At 44.5% G+C, this 17,144-nt stretch overlaps 1 protein-coding gene across 4 annotated transcripts in view; it reads left to right on the forward strand.

Annotated features, from left to right (window-relative positions):
- Positions 1–17,144, forward strand: part of CACNA2D3 (calcium voltage-gated channel auxiliary subunit alpha2delta 3) — an 859,023-nt gene that overhangs the window by 202,408 nt on the left and 639,471 nt on the right. The gene's annotated exons all lie outside the window — the stretch shown is intronic.

Consider the following 17,144-nt stretch of genomic DNA (forward strand, 5'->3'; position numbering starts at 1 on the left):
GAGAGGAATATGAGATTTAATCGTCAAACCCTAATCTTCTCATGGCTTTAAATAGTATAATTTGTGACGACCTGTAAATATTTATTGAATAATTCATTATGAATTTTATATGCATTTATTTGATGATACCACAAGGTTATTTTTTGAAAGAAAGATTTCTCCCAAAGTGTTGAGTCACATGGTTATCTGACTCTCAAGGGTGACAGAGGACAAAGGAAAGTGACGATATCGAGAGAGAAATTATTTTAGAAAACTTAGGTGATGGGCAAGTTAATGCTCCCGATATTTTATTTTATTTTCCCTCTATCTGTCCACTAATACATGTTATTTTTTATGCATCTCAAAGGACATTGCAGACTTGTTGATAGTATTTTCAGTGCTCCATTTGTCATTGAAAAAGAAACAGATGTGTTGTAGAAGTTGGGCTGATACATATGTCTAATATAGTTAATGCAAAAACTTGAAGTGGAATTAGTAAAATATTCAGCTTCATTAGACAGAACCCAAGTCTTTCCTGGGCTTTACCCTTAGGTTTGACATGACCAGTTATTAATCACATGCACTATTTTAGACAAATACGCTATTGACAAATTTTGAAGTTTTTGTAGTATGAGGAAGGGCTTTCAAACAGGTATTTAAAATGAGAAGAGCTTTAACACAAGAGAATTCAAGGCTTGCAATGGAAGGGCTGAGGGAACAGACATCAGGAAAAGCTTACTGTAGCTTTTAGGAAACCAGGAAGTGCGGGGAGGGGGAATCCCAGGGGACACTCCACCCATGATTTCAGCTGTCTGCAACACTAAAGTTGGCAGTTTGCTGGAGTATCCCAGAAGCTGCTGGCAAAGCCTCCTGTGACCCTGAGCTGAAGCCCGTGTGCCTGCTCCTGACTGCCCTGGAGGCAATACACGTGCTCCATTTCTCTAGCTCTTCCTTATCTCCCCAGAAGACCTCTCACTGGCTGAATCTAACCTGGACCTGCCTGGAGGATTCTGGGAAATGTAGTTCCTGGGCTTCCAGCCTCTGCCATACAGAGGCAAGCACATGACCAACAATCTACACAAGCATGTTTACCAAATCTTTTATCAGAAACCAAGAAATTTTATACCTAGAACTCTATACCCAGAATATTTATGTATAGGATTTTATGTATTATGTTTATATATTATGTTTTTAGGTACCATGTACAGTATCCTAGTGTCATTTGGAGATACAAGTAATAGTATTTTGCTTTTATAAATGTTTGGGATTAAAATTCATGTCTTGTATTCTGTCATATGGAACTTTAATAAATTCACCCTGACCAAAGCAAATGTGTTTGGACAGATGGATGAGTGACTAGTGAAAGAAGAACTTATATAATGATGGCTCTCCAAAGTATATGTGTTTTCAAATGGTCTGCTAAGGGCCCAAGGGTGGGGATCCTTCCAAAATGCAAAGGAATGAAGTGGAAATGATGTACTGACAACATGGAGTTATGCTTACTGGGCAGGAGTGTCTGGCCTGGAGCCCCATGAAATCATTTACGTGGCTTTGGATTTAAGTCCCCTACCACTACCCCCAAGAGTTCTTCAGGATTCTGTGTTAGAGCTGCGCAATCAAGTTAATACATGTTTTGAGTGGATTTTAGCTCAAAGGACACCTGGCCCTTCTGGCATGGATGTCTGCTGTATTCTGCCTTCCATAAGGCCATTCCCCTTACTCAGGTGGCCACACCTTGACTTTCTCTCCTTCCAGACTATAGGTAGGAGCAGGAATGGGGATGATGTGTGACACATGACTCAGGCCTGGACAGTCTTCCTCTGTCATTTGTCTCAGGATGGGTGCTTAACCTGGGTCAGCCCAAAGAAAACTCCCACCAGGTACTTGTTTTGGAAAGATGAAGACAACAGTACTCTCTTTTCACCAGAGAGGCTGAGCTGCTAGGATATAATTTGGACTTACCACTGTTCTGTTCCCTTGCGGGGGGGTGGGGATGGGGGTGGGGGTGGGGGTGTTCTGCCCCAGAACATACCCCAGCACTGATACAGGCCATGTGTGCTGTCTCACACGTGCTGATGTGGGGGTACACCATGACACGGTCTGATGCTGTGAATCCCGCTGTGGCTGAAGCTACCATTAGCCTGGACATTTTACTTTTGTCAGCCAATTATTTGTAGGTGAGCCAGTTTTCTATATCTGTCACTTGCAACTAAATATGTCCTATGCACCACTCATAAAACAAAACAAAAAGCAAAACAAGACAAGACAAAACTAAAGCCTGAGACTATCCTGTGATGTTACATTAGGGCACCTCTTACCGACTTGGATAGATGTTTCTGCGTTGACACTCTGCTTCCTCCCTCTTTGGTGTCCACTTGGGTTATAATCCCCTGAGAACAGGCCTGGTACGTTTCTCTTCCATACCTGATAAAACAGTAAGCTCCACACGGCAGGAATTGAGTCTGCTCTGAATGAATGAATAGCCCTCTTCCTCCTTTCTACTCCCCCAGCTTTCAGGATTTATCGTTGGGATGTGACTGCGTGAAGGTCAGTAAAGATTAGGGGTCCCATCGACTGACCCTTGCCTGCCTGAGGGTCCACTACCCAGGCCACCTCAGCCTTAGAACTTGTTTAAGGTTTGTATACCTCCTGGTTCCATCATGAACACCAAGCTAACAGGACTCTTGGCCAACCTTTTGCTGTTTGATATCTCTGGCTTAGATCACACATGCACAAAATCACTTTGTTTCTAATCTCTAGTGTTAAACCTCCCCATGATCATATCATGTACTAAACAGTGCCCAAATTGAAACAGACATAAATATATGTTGCTTCTAGGCCTCTATAACAGGGTTGCAGAGTAATTACAAGCATGCAAGAATCACTGTGTACTTTTATTAGTGTCTTTCACCAATTTATTTTTGTCAGACTGTGTGTGTGTGTGTGTGTGTGTGTGTGTGTGTGTGTGTGTGTGCGCGCGTGCGCGTGTGTGCCCGTGCTATTTGGGGCAATGGAGTTGGTTCATTCAGATTTGTGTTACATAGAAGGAGATCTCTGTTTGTGCTATGATTCCAAGCCCCTCAAATCATCGCCAGGCTGTGCAGTTACTGTAAAATGTAATGTCATTGGGAAAGTGGGGCTTGTATTAACTGAAGTTGGCTTTTGGATTTCAGTGTATTTCTGGTAATGGATTCCATGTTTTTTTTTCCCCCTAATGTTTTTTTTTTATATATATAACATCCATTATTCTATTTCCTGGTACCTTATTTCTGGTTTTCTGCTGGAATCTGCCCTTTCCTGACCCCCATCTCACAGGGTTTGAGGGGCAGGTGTGGGCACGAGGCTAAGGCTTGTGCAGTTGATAGGTTGCCACAGTCCTTACCGTGGTGCGTGGGGTCCAAGCTGCTCTGGCCTTGTCACCTTCCTGATCTTACTTCTTGCCGTTTTCTCCTTTCCTCACTGTGGGTCATCTCCTCCCTCTGAGCCTTTGTGCCTGCAGCCCCCTTGCCCAGAGCGTTCTTCCCCCGGAGAGCCACCCAGCTTGCCCTGCACTTCATTTCGGTCTCTGTTCAAATGTCAATTCCTAGAGGCACTTTTCCTGTTCATCCTCACTAAAAGCACCTCTGGCTAATACCGTGTTGTGTAAGCACCTTTGAGTCAGGCTCTGTTCCTTCCTACTGAAGAGGTCCAGGTGATGATGCCGCCTTCTTTCAGGCTCCTTCAGTGTGTGTTCTCACTGTCCTCCAAGATTCCCAGCGCTTGGACTCCGGCAGCGTGTGCTCTCACTGTTCTCCAAGACTCCCAGAGCTCGGACTCTGGCAGTGGTGGATCCCATATCCCCACTGTGGAGCCCCGGGTAGATCCCTGACCTTCTGGTGCCTGAGTCGGAGCAGCGGTGTCTGTTCACCCCCAGTGAGGTAAGTCAGTGGAGATTAGTTGGAGGTTGTGTGGAGAGAGGAGGAGACTCAGAAGTGTGGTATAGACACAAAATCAGTCCTGGTGCCCAGCGTCTCCTCTGACCTGAAGGGACCATGAAGGTTGGTTCATCCTGTCATCTGGTACACATGCATGGGATGACAGCACATAACGGAAGCTGGGAAAGGAGCTCACCGTTATTGCCACTAGCATCCCCTTCTCCAAGAGCTCAAAGCCCTGAGGGGCTGAAGGTGCTGGGGCATCTCCAGCAAATGTAGCCACTAGGTACTGAGAACATCTTTTCATTTATCCACCTGCTGATTCTTACAACAGATTCAAAATCTCTTTGTTGTCTTAGTTCCTGGTGTGGCACTTGTCGAGTGTACATAATTAACTGCACTTCCCCTGCCTTCCAAGCTACAGTGAGGTCTTTTTTGTTCTGTTCTTTTTTTCTGTGTGTGTGTGTGTGTGTGTGTGTGTGTGTGTGTGTGTGTGTTTTGTAGTCTAAGTACATAGCATAGTGCCTAAGTCAATAATAGTACTCAATAATTGTCAAATTAATAGAATACGAAATAACATTTATTGAGTGTTTACAGTGCCCTTTGTTCTAGTCCCATTACATGTATAAACTTATTTAATGTTTGCAGCAGTATTAAGGGGCCAGGGAGTACTATTACCCTGTCTTATAGATGAGGAAACTGCTCACTGAGGCGTTGTTAAGTTACTTGACAAAGATCACACAGCCGGCACGTAGATGAGCTCAGACGTGAGCCCATCAATATCTAAATAATGTTTATTTTTTTTTAATTTTTTTTAATGTTTATTTATTTTTGAGACAGAGAGAGACAGAGCATGAACAGGGGAGGGGCAGAGAGAGAGGGAGACACAGAATCCGAAGCAGGCTCCAGGCTCTGAGCTGTCAGCACAGAGCCCGATGTGGGGCTCGAACTCACGGACTGCGAGATCACGACCTGAGCCGAAGTCGGACGCTTAACCGACCAAGCCACCCAGGCGCCCCTAAATAATGTTTATTTTAATAATGTGCAGAAATAATATATAATAATATGGTAGTCATATAATGTCACTTTGTCATCTAAACATATATGAGAATGCTTATGACAGAGTATCATAGGCTGCTTATCCACTGAACATTTATGGAACCGTGCTTATGTGTAAATGGTAGGCTTTAGAGAGATTTAAAATGAGTAAGTCACTTTTAGGATCTTCGGAAGCTTGCAGTCTCGAGTTAGTGATAGGAAGGTATGCACAAAGCTATCTTGTGAGGTGATGGGACTGTTATGATAAAGACATAACACTGTGTTGAAATACACAGGAGATGGTGATTGGTGCTGGTGTGTGCACCAGGAGAGGGCTCTGAGAAGAGGTCTGGGTGGGCTGGCTGGGAGCATCCTGGGTGGTGGAAATGGCGGGAGTGGGGCAGATGCAGGGTAGAGGAACCATGGTCAGTGATTTAGAAGCAGGATGTCTTCCTGTGTGAAGCTGATGCTTCAGAACTTGGAGCCTTGTGTTTTCTGCAGGACCAGAGATTGATGACAAATCAGTGATAAGAACTGCATTGAACAAATGACTGACCAGTTTATACTTCAAAAACACTCTTGGGTCCCAGGAGATAAAACTGACATCAGTAGAGTGTCTGGGGTGGCCCACCAGACTGGTTTGAAGTTGACAGGGTGGATGATTGGCTGCTGGTGAAGGTGGAGAGGTGCCCACAGAAGCCTGATCTGGGCTGGAGCTGCCTGGAAGGGGAGGCACCCCACCCAGGCTCTCTGGTTGTCTGGGGCTTGGCAGAGAGCCTTCTCCAGCCAGAGGAGAATGGGGGTCGGGGATGGCACTTCCGGTGTGGCTGCCTATGGACAGACACTGCCACACATCAGAACAACTTATTATCCCTGATGTTTGGGTGATGGTTCTTGCGTAGTGAGTCCTTGAAACAGATGTATTGCATTAAAGAAGTTTTTAAACATTTGTTTTCTTCTTGGGAAAATGTATTTAAGTGAATTTAAGACTCACCTGAGAAGCTTGTTGAATACAGATCCGTGGGCCCCACGCACAGGATTGGCTCTGTAAGCTGGGAGGAGTACTGGGAAGGCGGGCTTTTAATAGCATCCTCAGTGCCACCCCCAATGCCAACCCCCTGGCACGTTCCAGCCTGGAGGTCTTGGGCTCTCATTTCAGGAAGACTTGAGCCAAATCAGTAATTTCTAAAGGAAGGTTTACAAAATGCTCCTCTGTGGTGCAGGAAGAAAATATTAGAATGTCTCTTCTAAAATACTTTTGTATATCTTTTATAATGCGCCTAGTAGAGTAATAGTACATTAAGATGATGTACACAATAGTAATATTTATATAATGTGTATATATTTTTTTCTTTTTTTACAAAATGTAATTTATTGTCAAATTGGTTTCCATACAACACCCAGTGCTCATCCCAACAGGTGCCCTCCTCAATGCCCATCACCCCCTTCCCCTCCCTCCCACCCCACATCAACCCTCAGTTTGTTCTCAGTATTTAAGAGACTCTTATGGTTTGCCTCCTTCCCTATCTGTAACTTTTTTAATGTATATAATATAAATGTACCTGTTAGCAGGCATATGCTCACTTTTTTTTTTTAGCTGATACGAAATGCATTTTTAAAAATTCAGACAGTTTGAAGGAAGGTTTTAGGATTTGTTTTGCTGAAACAGACCAGGCATACTGTGTCACATACAATTACAAGAAGTAGTAATAAAGTATTACATTTCACTTACAATCAGTGAATAACAAGTAAGGCACACTGCTACCTTATGCTGGCCAGGCCTCTCTCTTGCCTGTGTGTTTCCAGGAGTTCGCAGTTGCAGCAGGGAGTGCTTTCTTACCTGATAGCCGGACCCCTTCTTAGGTTATGAATTCCTCCAGGGCAGAGCTGGTGTGTCTTTTTTTCTAGTCTGTGTCTTTGCCCCTACCACAGTGCCTGGCTTCCTGAATGGTGGTGACTGAATGTGGGAGGGAAGGAGGGAGGGATGGAGGGGGGGAAGTGGGGAAGGAGTGGGGGAAGGTTAGGAAGGCCCCTATTCATTGTACTCAGCATGCTGGGAACCATAACAAGAGCAAATTGGTAATAATAAATCATTTATCCCTCTTTTCTGCCCAGTATGCCATCTGACCAGAAGGCATCTATTCCTTAGAGAATGTCTCTTTGACTGGATACATAGGCTCATAGGACCTGGTTTGTGTCCCACTTGGCTGCTTATTATCTCTATGGCCTTTATATAAGTTTCCCCTCCTTTGGTGGGGGGGGGGGGATTGAGTCTCAGTTTCCCCCAATAAGTGAAAAATGGGAACTGTATTGACCCAAACTTCAGCTCTTCCAATTTTGCCTTCATGATGTTTTTCCTTATTTGAGCCGCACCTGTAGAAATGTTTAACAGGATGTTTTCCTTCGCATTGATTTCCTTTTTCCTTAAATTTATTTAAAAAGTAGCTTTTAAATCACTACTGTTGAAAGAAAACCAGCTGGTCATACAAAAAGGTAGTTGAAGAGGTAGAGTGAAACCCAAACAGCCTTGCTCAGCTCTTCACCGGGGCCTGCAGGGCTTTGAGCCCGAGGCCTGCGGTGAGAGGAGACACAAGTGTGGATCAGAAAGGCATTTGGGGCCCAGAACACCCTGCAGAGATTTTCCTTCTCCTTGTCTCAGTCACGAGGCTTGCAGGAGAACTAGAAAAGAAATACCTTTCTTCCTGGGAAGTTCAGTGTGTTTAGTAGGGTGACCAGTGACTACCCACTGTCACTCCCCATAGTGTCTTAAACCTTATGCATCCCCACTGGCCTCTACCTTTGGCCTTGGAGGATTCCAGGTTAGTTACTGGGTCTCTCTTGTTACCATTATTAATTTATTTATCTGGCAAAACTGCAAGTGCCATGTTTGAATCATAGTTTCCTGGGAAACCAGGTGTCTCTTATAGCTGTTTTCACTTTAAATAAATTTAGGGGGCTGGGAAGACCCCACTTGCATCGTGAATCTGTCCACCCATGCCAGTAGTTACAGAGCGCTGGCCCATATCTATGGGCTGGGCTTACTTCCTGCCTTCAACCCTTGCTAGGTGCTGGGAGTAAGCAAGAGGGTTTAAAAAAAAAAGGTTCCTGTCCTTGAGGAGGGGGAAGCCAAATCCTGGCTCCAGAGGTTTGATGACCCTGCTTTGAAGCTGGGGTATTGATTGTTCAGGCCTGATTTATAGTGACCTCTTTGTAAGTGTCACTTCCTGAGATGACCATGCAATGCGTGGCAGTGTAGAGAGATGGTGAAGACCCAGAAGGCTCCTCCTGGGTGACACGTACCTCCACGGTCTGGTCCAGCTCAACAGCACGGACGGCAGCTGTCTGAAGAGATCCTTTAGGGCTGTCACACTGATGTGCATCAGGGAACCTGGCGTGGGATCTGTTTCTCCTTTAGAATACTCAATAGCCCTTGCCAGAGTTTTCTGTTTTCTGTTCATAATCTTTAATGTTAATTGTACTGGGGATCTCTGTGAATTTGTTGACATAGCATAATTGTTACCTGTTATTCTTTTCATGCATCTTTTTAAAATTGACGAACAAACAAAAATAATACATAGAAAAGCCGTTTTAGGTTTACAGAAAAGTTGAGCAGAAAGCACAGAGTGTTCCCGTATACCTCTTTTCTCCCCCGGCCCCATACCATTTTGCACTGTTTCTCCTATTATTAACATCTTGTGTTATTGTGGTACATTTATTAAAATTGGCAAATGAATGTGGTTACATTGTTATTAACTAAAGTCAGTTGTTTATGTTAGGGTTCACCTTGAGTTATAAAGTATCATAGTTCAGGGTGCTATAACAAAGTAGTGTAGAGGAGGAGGTTTATGAACAACAGAAATTTATTCTTCATAGCTCTGAAGGCAGGATGTCCCAAATGAGGGTGCGAGCATGGTCGGGTTCTAGTGAGGACCCTCTTCTGGGTTGTATACTGCAGACTTTTTGCTGAATCTTCATGTGGTGGAAGGAGAGCAAGTTGGCTCTCTGGCCTCTTCTTATAAAGGCACTAAATCCCATTAGTTATTACACCCACTCACACTTAGGAATAAGGAAGAAGAGGCTGGGAGGCCAGTAGCTGATCCCATAAATGGCAAAGTTGGGATTAAATCTCTGTTTGCCCAATTCCAAAGCTCCCACTTTCATGAGTGCACTTTCCTGCTGGCGTGGGAACTTGAGGAAGAGGCCATTTAGATGCTCTATTAGGATTGTGATACCTACTCCTTCATTGGAGACCAACTGAGATGGAGATCTTTGTTTTGCTTTAGTAATAGGTCCTTTAGATGATGATGTAAGATGATCCTTGTCTTTCTCCTGCTTGTTTTTCTATCAGATTTGATATATGCCTTATAATAAACATCCTTAATACAAAACCTGCTCATTTCTATATTAAACATCAGAAGGTTGTGGGCACACAGAGGAAAGAATGAGATTATGCTAGGTCAGGATCTGAAATAACTTGTTTTGGCTGAATTTTGTTTTTTTTTAATCTCTGCTCCTTCTTCATAAAAGCTCTTTTTGGGGTCTGTTTGTCAGGTGATCCTATGGATCTGGTAAAATGACTCCAGGCTCCCCTCTGCCCATCCCAGGTAGAACTGGGAGGTGCTCCTTGCCTGGGGTCCACTACGCATGCACAGATAGCCTCAGGGCCCTTCCATGTGCTGACTGGTCTGCGGGCCCACCTTTCTATCCCCTAGAAAGGGGCCCCTAGAAGACAGGAGTCTCTCATGACAACTAGTACCCTGTCGGGACTTGTAAATGTTTATTTAATGAATGTAATTAATTATGTAACGTCATATGCATTTCAAAGCAGGCCCACGTACAGAAAATCACAGCTTACATGTATTTGACTGAATGTAAAGAAGTTAGTGTCTCTTGAAAGAAAATTCCTGGACTGTTCTGCTCTTGGGTTTGTTGGAGTGTTGAGCTGATTGCAACACATGGCTTGACCAAGAACACCCAGTGTGTCAGCCACAGGGATTAAGCTGCATCTTGACTATAATCCAGCTCTTTAACCATAGACCCCTTTGCTGCCTTGTGAATGGGTTCAGCATAACCAACTATTGTTCCTTTTGAAACGTGGCCCTTGTTCTCAGCCTGAGCAAATATTGATGCATTTTGATGGGGTTCTTTTTTATTTCATTGGCTGGCACTGCTGCTGAAAGCACTGTGACCCATCATTCACTGAAACATTTTCACTGCAAGATAAAATATGTTTTAATTGACAAAATCTCCACATGCAAGTCAAAATGGATAATTTTCTGGTAATTTTATTGCTAATTCTCTGATATCTGCAATATTATGTCTCAGTTAGAAAATGTTCCATACAGTGAACTCACAGAGACATCTACTTCCGTTGGAATGGAAATTCAGAGCACATTCTCAGGAGTCTCTTGTTCTCTGAAGAAACACTGCTGTTCCTTTACCCATTACTCAACTTTTTCCTCATCCTGTGGATTATTGCGCATGGCATGAAAATTACTTGCTCATCTTTCTTTTCTGTTAAGATAGAGAGGTTCTCCCTTCAGAAACACACCTAATTGTGACTGTGGTTTTTTCAATTAGCGTCCTGCAGCCTGAATAAGAGGCTCCAGGCTCTGTCCCAGGGAGGGAGGGGCAGAGTGGGTCTCGGGGTGTTTGTGGTGGGGGCCGGGAAAGGAATGCATTTCAGAGAGTGGGGTGCTGAGTTTCCGAGCTGTTCTCACCGTCGAAGCTCTCACCTCCACAACCACACTGCAGGACTCAAGGAGAGAGACTCAGGAGGATGGCATGAAGCGAAGTGGGGCGTGCCCACACACCCTGAGCACACCGAGCCTGTGCATGGAGTCTGTCCCGGCCTGGCTTTCTGCAGCCATTTGTTCTGAACATTGCACTTTCTCATTAGGAATCTCTCATTAGGAGACATTCCTAAGAGGCAGCTCCTTTGAGGAATTTTGAAGCAAAGACTTCACGGAGCCCATCAACAGTACCAGCCCCATCTGCCACTCCTCCTCGCCACAGCCCTTAATGGCTCCCCTGACTCCATGCCAAGCTGTTTCCTCCTTATCTTTCCAGAGCATTGCTGTGTTTATCTTTATTTCACTATGCTCCTGTAATTTTTGTCTGTCTAACTTTTCATTATTCGCTTCCTTATCTTTAAAATCACCAATCAGCTTCGTTTTTTCTTTTTAATTATCTTTAAGCCTCTTCTGTCCACAAAGCTGCTTGAAACATCACACGACCCCAGGCAGGGCATCCATCCACCAAGTACAGCCCATAGCGTGGCTTTGTTAGGGGACGGTCTGCCCTGTTTCAGCATCTCTTCTTTGTTAGGACGAATGTCCTGGTCTGTCCAATCATGACTTCTTTAAATCCTAACCTCAGTTTCCAACCTCCTTTCTGTGTCTGAGCATCATCCGGAACCTTCTGTTCTTTACCCCATTGTTCAGAGCAGTTGCTTGCCTTCTGTGATGTGTCTGTAAATGCGGGCTGCCAGGATGTAAATTCTTTTTAACACATTCCTTGGACAGAGAGCCCTTTGGTTCATATGTTGCCTGTGCAGCTGTCTTACGTTTTGTCTATTGGTGCATCTTTTGACATTTTACAACCAGAGTAGCTGAATTCAGTTATGCCTCCAGCTCTGGCTTCTTGGTAGGGTAGAGTGGGCTTCTCACTGGGCAGTGCTTCCTTCCCCCTTCCCTTTAGTATCTGTCTCTGCACGGCTTGTATTGGGAGGGATAGAGAGAATGGCCTTTCAAGGGGAAATGGACTGCCTTCCTCCCCCTGTTGTTGTTGTTGTTGTTGTTGTTGTTGTTTTAAGATGTTCAATACCTGCACTCTTGCTAGAAACTTCAAATGGGTTTCTAGATGCACAGTTTAACTCCAGTTGTCATTTTATGTATTTAAATGGACATTTCAGGTAAGTGTAGTATTTTCCTGATTGAGGTAACCCCTTTTTTATTTATTTTTAATTAATGCGCTCTTTATTAAGCATCTGTTACACTCCAGGTATTGTGCCAGACAGGCCCTGAGGTGGAGAAGTGAGCAAGATGGACGTGGCCTTTCTCTCACTGAGTTTAAGGTCTGGGTGTTGGCAGGGTCAGTGACTTCATTAGGGTCAGTGCACGGAGGCTCTGTCCCAAAGGTGTGGAGTATTGTAGATTCTTCTAAAATAATTCACAGTTTCGCATTTTCTGCATGCTTTACTGGAACGCAGTCAGAAGCATCTAGAAGTTTCCGGATGATTGGCTCAACACTTCAGTTATCAAGCGAGCCACATTGTGCCCTCTTGCTCACGTCCCAGCTGAACACTGTGCAGGAGAGAGCTCTCCAGATACGTGGAGCATCAAGCCTTGTAAAATACTGGGAGTTTTGTGGGACCTGTGTTTTGAATGTGTTCCCTACCTGTCTGCCTACCTGAGTGATATCATCTTTTAATGCTTCCTTTGCGGTCTCATCAGTCACGTTTAATGTTCGTTAATTGTGACACAGTTCCAGGGCTTGTTTACGTGTTTGCTTTTGGGTCAAATGTTCCCAGGCTGATATGGGTTTTGGGTTTTTGAGTTTAATTTTTAAACGTCTTCTGTCTCCTTTTCTTCTTGTCTGATAGCCAATGATGGCTTGTTGCTGATTTTCTATTTTGCTCAGTGCCATTTTCTATTTTGCTGGAATGGTGTTTAAGCTAAGAGTCCAAAAACCTTCATATGTTCATGTCCCTTGCTTTGGACAGCTCTTTAGTCCTGAGCTTCGTCTCCGTGTTTGAGCATTCTAGGTATTCAAGGGTTGTTGGGATGTAATATCTTTAAAGAGTGATTCATTTCAACAGTTCATGTGATTCCACCTTATGGGGGAGAAGCTCTTTCAACACGCCAATTGGCAGCCTCCTTTTTACACTCACTGTCCTCACCAAGCACATTGCTTTTAGTGGAGACTATTCTTGGGAAGGGAGCACTGGTCTCCCTGCCTACTGCCCCGTATTCAAGGCTCTTTTCCTGCTACCAGGTGACTTTTCTAAAGTGCCTCCCAGTTATATCAAGCCTTCCTCAGCTCCCTCTTGGCGTCCCACGGAGTGTTCCCAAGCTACTCATCTGATTCACCTTAACTCATATTGAACCCCTCCTTTTCTAGAGTCTGACTCTGCCTTTGCTGAACTTTCAGAGCCTGCAGCTAAGTCTCCTTCCTCGAAGTTCTTGTGGCTTTTGGTGCTTTGGGGTTGATGACCTGTACTGCACTGATACATGGGTACATATGCTGGTCTTATGTCCCCAGTGGGTGACGGGCCCTATATGAGCCAGGCCATTCTTCTAATCCCCTTGCAGTTGGCATAATGGAAGGTCATACAGCATGGGTGTCAGAACACAGCAGGTGTACCCGACTTGTAGTTTTGGCTCTGCCTCTTTGCCCCCGCACGCAGGCTACTTAAAATTTCCATGAACCACTGTTGAGCCATTTACAAAATGGAAGTGACAGTAGCACCTACCTCATAGAACCACTGTAAAGATGGAGTCCCAGGGTTCCATACAATTAAAGAAAGAGGTGTGGTGTTGGTGGTTGTGCTATTGTTACTACTCCTAGTAGTACTGTTACTCCTATTCATACAAGATATTCAATAAATACTTGTTCGGGTGACTTGAAATTGAACAAATGTATCTGTACCAATCAGAGACATAAACCTGGGGAAAGTTGATTATAACTCATGGGGGCACCAACACACAATCCATGTGTAGAAAGGTCACAAACAAAAATCAGCAATTACTAAGGTTTTTAAAGGTCATTCCTAATCCAAATCAGGCATCTCCTGGTCCCTGGGGCAACAGGGGAGCCCATCCCAGATGGCACACAGCTCCAGCAATTTGAGGTTATTCTGAAAATGTCAATTTCAAATATGAGTGTGTAGAAAGGCAATGGTACTCTATTCTAAGGACATATCCATAAATGTTAGAAATAGTCACTTCCAGAACTTTGGGGCATACAGCTGTGGTTGTAAATCCTGAAAAATTCTGGCCAATAAATCTGGCGGTTTTCTGCTCTCATTTAAGTCATGTGGCTAACTTACTGATATAGCTGCTTCCTCAGAGTCAGAGACAGCAGGACAATTAGGGCAGCAGAATTTCTGGGTAGCTCTTGAAAGAAACACAGATATTGAAATTTGAAATTACTGGGGCGCCTGGGTGGCTCAGTCGGTTAAGCGTCCAACTTCGGCTCAGGTCATGATCTCGCAGTTCGTGAGTTCAAGCCCCGCGTCAGGCTCTGTGCTGATGGCTCAGAGCCTGGATCCTGTTTCAGATTCTGTGTCTCCCTCTCTCTCTGACCCTCCCCCATTCATGCTCTGTCTCTCTCTCTCTCAAAAATAAATAAAGGCTAAAAAAAAATTAAAAAAAAAAAAAAGAAATTTGAAATTATTGGGAAACACAGCCATCCCCTCATGGTCCACGACCAGTAGCTAAGTGCAGAGTGTCAGAGCCAGACTGATGCCAACGTGAATCGCACTTCTGCCCCATACCAGCCCTGTAGCCCTGGTTTAGCAGGTGTGGGTGTGGGGAGGTCTAGGAATGGTATTTTGGTAAAGCCAACATGCTACTCCTGCTTCCCAGGTGGTTTTGATTATCAGCTGAGACTGGGAACCACAGCTCTAAACAAAGGTGGCATCAATGGCCGGGCCTTTTGATGAGTAATCCAGCGTCGCCCTCAGCAATGCAGCAGATAGCGTAATGTACAAAGATGCCAGCCTCAACTCTGGGACCTGAAGTGACCCCTTAGAAACACATTCCTCTCTCCTGGCGAACTTCAGGGAGGGCAGTGGAGTGGGGTGACAAGAGCTGCTGGAGCAACTAGCCAAGCCAGCGTCCCCACAGACTTGGGCTTCTTGCCACCCCGTCCTGATTTGAAAGTCAGGCCAACCAGCCTTGCTGCAGGCGGGGTCGGGGAGCCGCAGGACAGGCCCCTCTGGGGAATGCTCCGTCCTGGACTAAACAGAACTATTTTTCCATTTAGAAGGTCCTCTCACCAGGACATTTTTTAATCCAGTTTGCCCAAGATTCCCGTTACCCCTAATTACCTCCTTTGTCTAGCTTTGGCCGTTATTTCCTTTCCCGTTTGGTGTTTACTCTGTCAGACACTTAAGGGCAGTTATCATGTCTCTTTAGCCAAGCTACACACATTCAGAGCCTTCTCATTTTTGCACATAAATCTCCGCCTTCCAGCCCCTCAACACCTACCCATACGTGCTGTGCAGTGTTTGCTTTGGATTAGATCTTGGAAGTGGAAGAATTTTTCTCCTTAGAATTATTGGCACTGGTGTGCACTTTCTAAGTCTGCCGCAAACACACTCACACAGGGAATTAAGGAGACACGATCCAGTATACTGTTGTTTTAAGTGCGGCACAGGGCCTTTTAGCCCCCCCGATGGTATCTCTTTAAATTGAATTTCAGGCATGGGCAAAAGTCAACAATGACTAGTGTTTCCATTACTTTAAAGCTGATAAAGTATGAAGGATTTTTTTTAAAAGGCCTAAAACCAAAAAAGAAAAAAAAAAAAAAGCAAGTGTAATAAAAAATGACGAACGGTGCTGTGGTGAGCTGCAAGTTTAATGGGGTTCCAGTGGTTTCCATCCTTGGGCCCCTCCTGAGTGTCTTTGAGTCCCTTTATTGTGCATTCAGGGTTTTCTGTCAGTGCTTTTGCTTCTCAACAAAGCCAATTTAAATCATGCAAAATCAGCCAAAAGGAACAACAACAAAAAAGGGGGAAACTATTTAAATATTAAATTTAATTCTACTTGTCATTCTACTCAGTGGCTGGAATGTGAGATCTAAGACCTGTGTCTGCTGGACCCCTCAGGCTACTTGGTTCTCACGTGTCTCTCCTCGGGCTGGGGTGGGATTCCAGCATTTAATGATACATATCTTTCGTGCAACACGGTCCGTAAGTATAAGCCAATTACTTCATCTTTTACTCAGCAGCAATAACAAAAACTAAACTCATTTACAATAGCTGAGAGGAAAATGACTATGTTGGACTTAGTGAATGATGGCTTATCAGTTTCCATTCCTTCAAAAAAATATTTATGGAGGACATTCTCCGTTTTGGGCAGTGGAGATACTGTTGTAAACAGACTTTATAGTTGTGTGTGCGTGTGTGTGTATGAAAAATGGTAAGTATGCTCCAGAGAATGGAAATAAGAGGCTATGAGAGAGTGAGTGGTGTTCTTTTTAGAGTGGGGATTAGGGACAGTCTCTGCAGAAGTTATAGTGTGACTCTGGGATCTGTATGAAGGATGAGGTTGAGGAGAGGGGCAGGGTTCAGGTTATATACAGGTTGGCAGGCTAGGGATGGGAGTAGGGATTTTATTTGAAGTACAGCTCAAGGCCATTGAGGGATTTCAAGCAGTAAGAGATAGAATCTGATTTATGCTTTGCTTCCTCCAGCTGCTGCAGGGAGACTAGCCTGTAGCCAGTGAGAGTAGAGACGAGGTTAGCGAGGGGGCTCTTAACGTTTGTCAGTTTCCAGTGAGTTGAAAACTAAGGTCTACACTCATTAGTGAAAGAGATCAGGAAATGGGGTTGTATCACAAAAATGGAGAGAGGTAGAGTCAGGGTACATTTGAAGTTAGAGTCATCAAGAATTGCACACAGATTGGCCACAGGGGAGTGAGTATTTGTGGGAAGGTTGAGGGAAGAAGAGAAACAAATGATAACTTCTAGATTTTGCTTTATAGCCTTTAGTTCCACTCTGGCCACCTTGAGTTTGAGATGTCTGTTAGACATGTGAGTGGAGATATAAAAGATGTCGTTGGCTCCATGAGACTAAAGCCCAGGGCAGGAGTCCAAGCTGGAGATGGAAGCTTGGGGGGACCGGCATATAGATGGTATGTTATAGTAACATAGTCATGTCGATAGGAAGAGTCTACAAATGGTGAGGGAGCCCGCTTGGGCCACATCCACTTTTTACTTTGCTCTCTGTCGTTAGACTGGAAAGTCCATGTGCAAGTGCACACATTGCCACATTGTTTACTGCTCTGTTCTCGTTGACTGCTCTGAAACCTGGGGCCAGTGACCGTGGAACTGCTCAGTTATTTGTCCACAGGATATTTGGAGATCTGCAAGGGCTGGCTGGATCATTCTGGTCTGGTTTCCTTACAGACTGATGTGTTCTGTGATGACTGTCCCCCAACGTCCAGACCTGGAGGGGGGTTCTCAGAATGAAATCTGGACAGCTCTTTA

Source organism: Panthera pardus, unplaced genomic scaffold, assembly GCF_024362965.1.
Source record: "Panthera pardus isolate Hobbes unplaced genomic scaffold, ASM2436296v1 HiC_scaffold_8, whole genome shotgun sequence".
Taxonomy (NCBI): domain Eukaryota; kingdom Metazoa; phylum Chordata; class Mammalia; order Carnivora; family Felidae; genus Panthera; species Panthera pardus.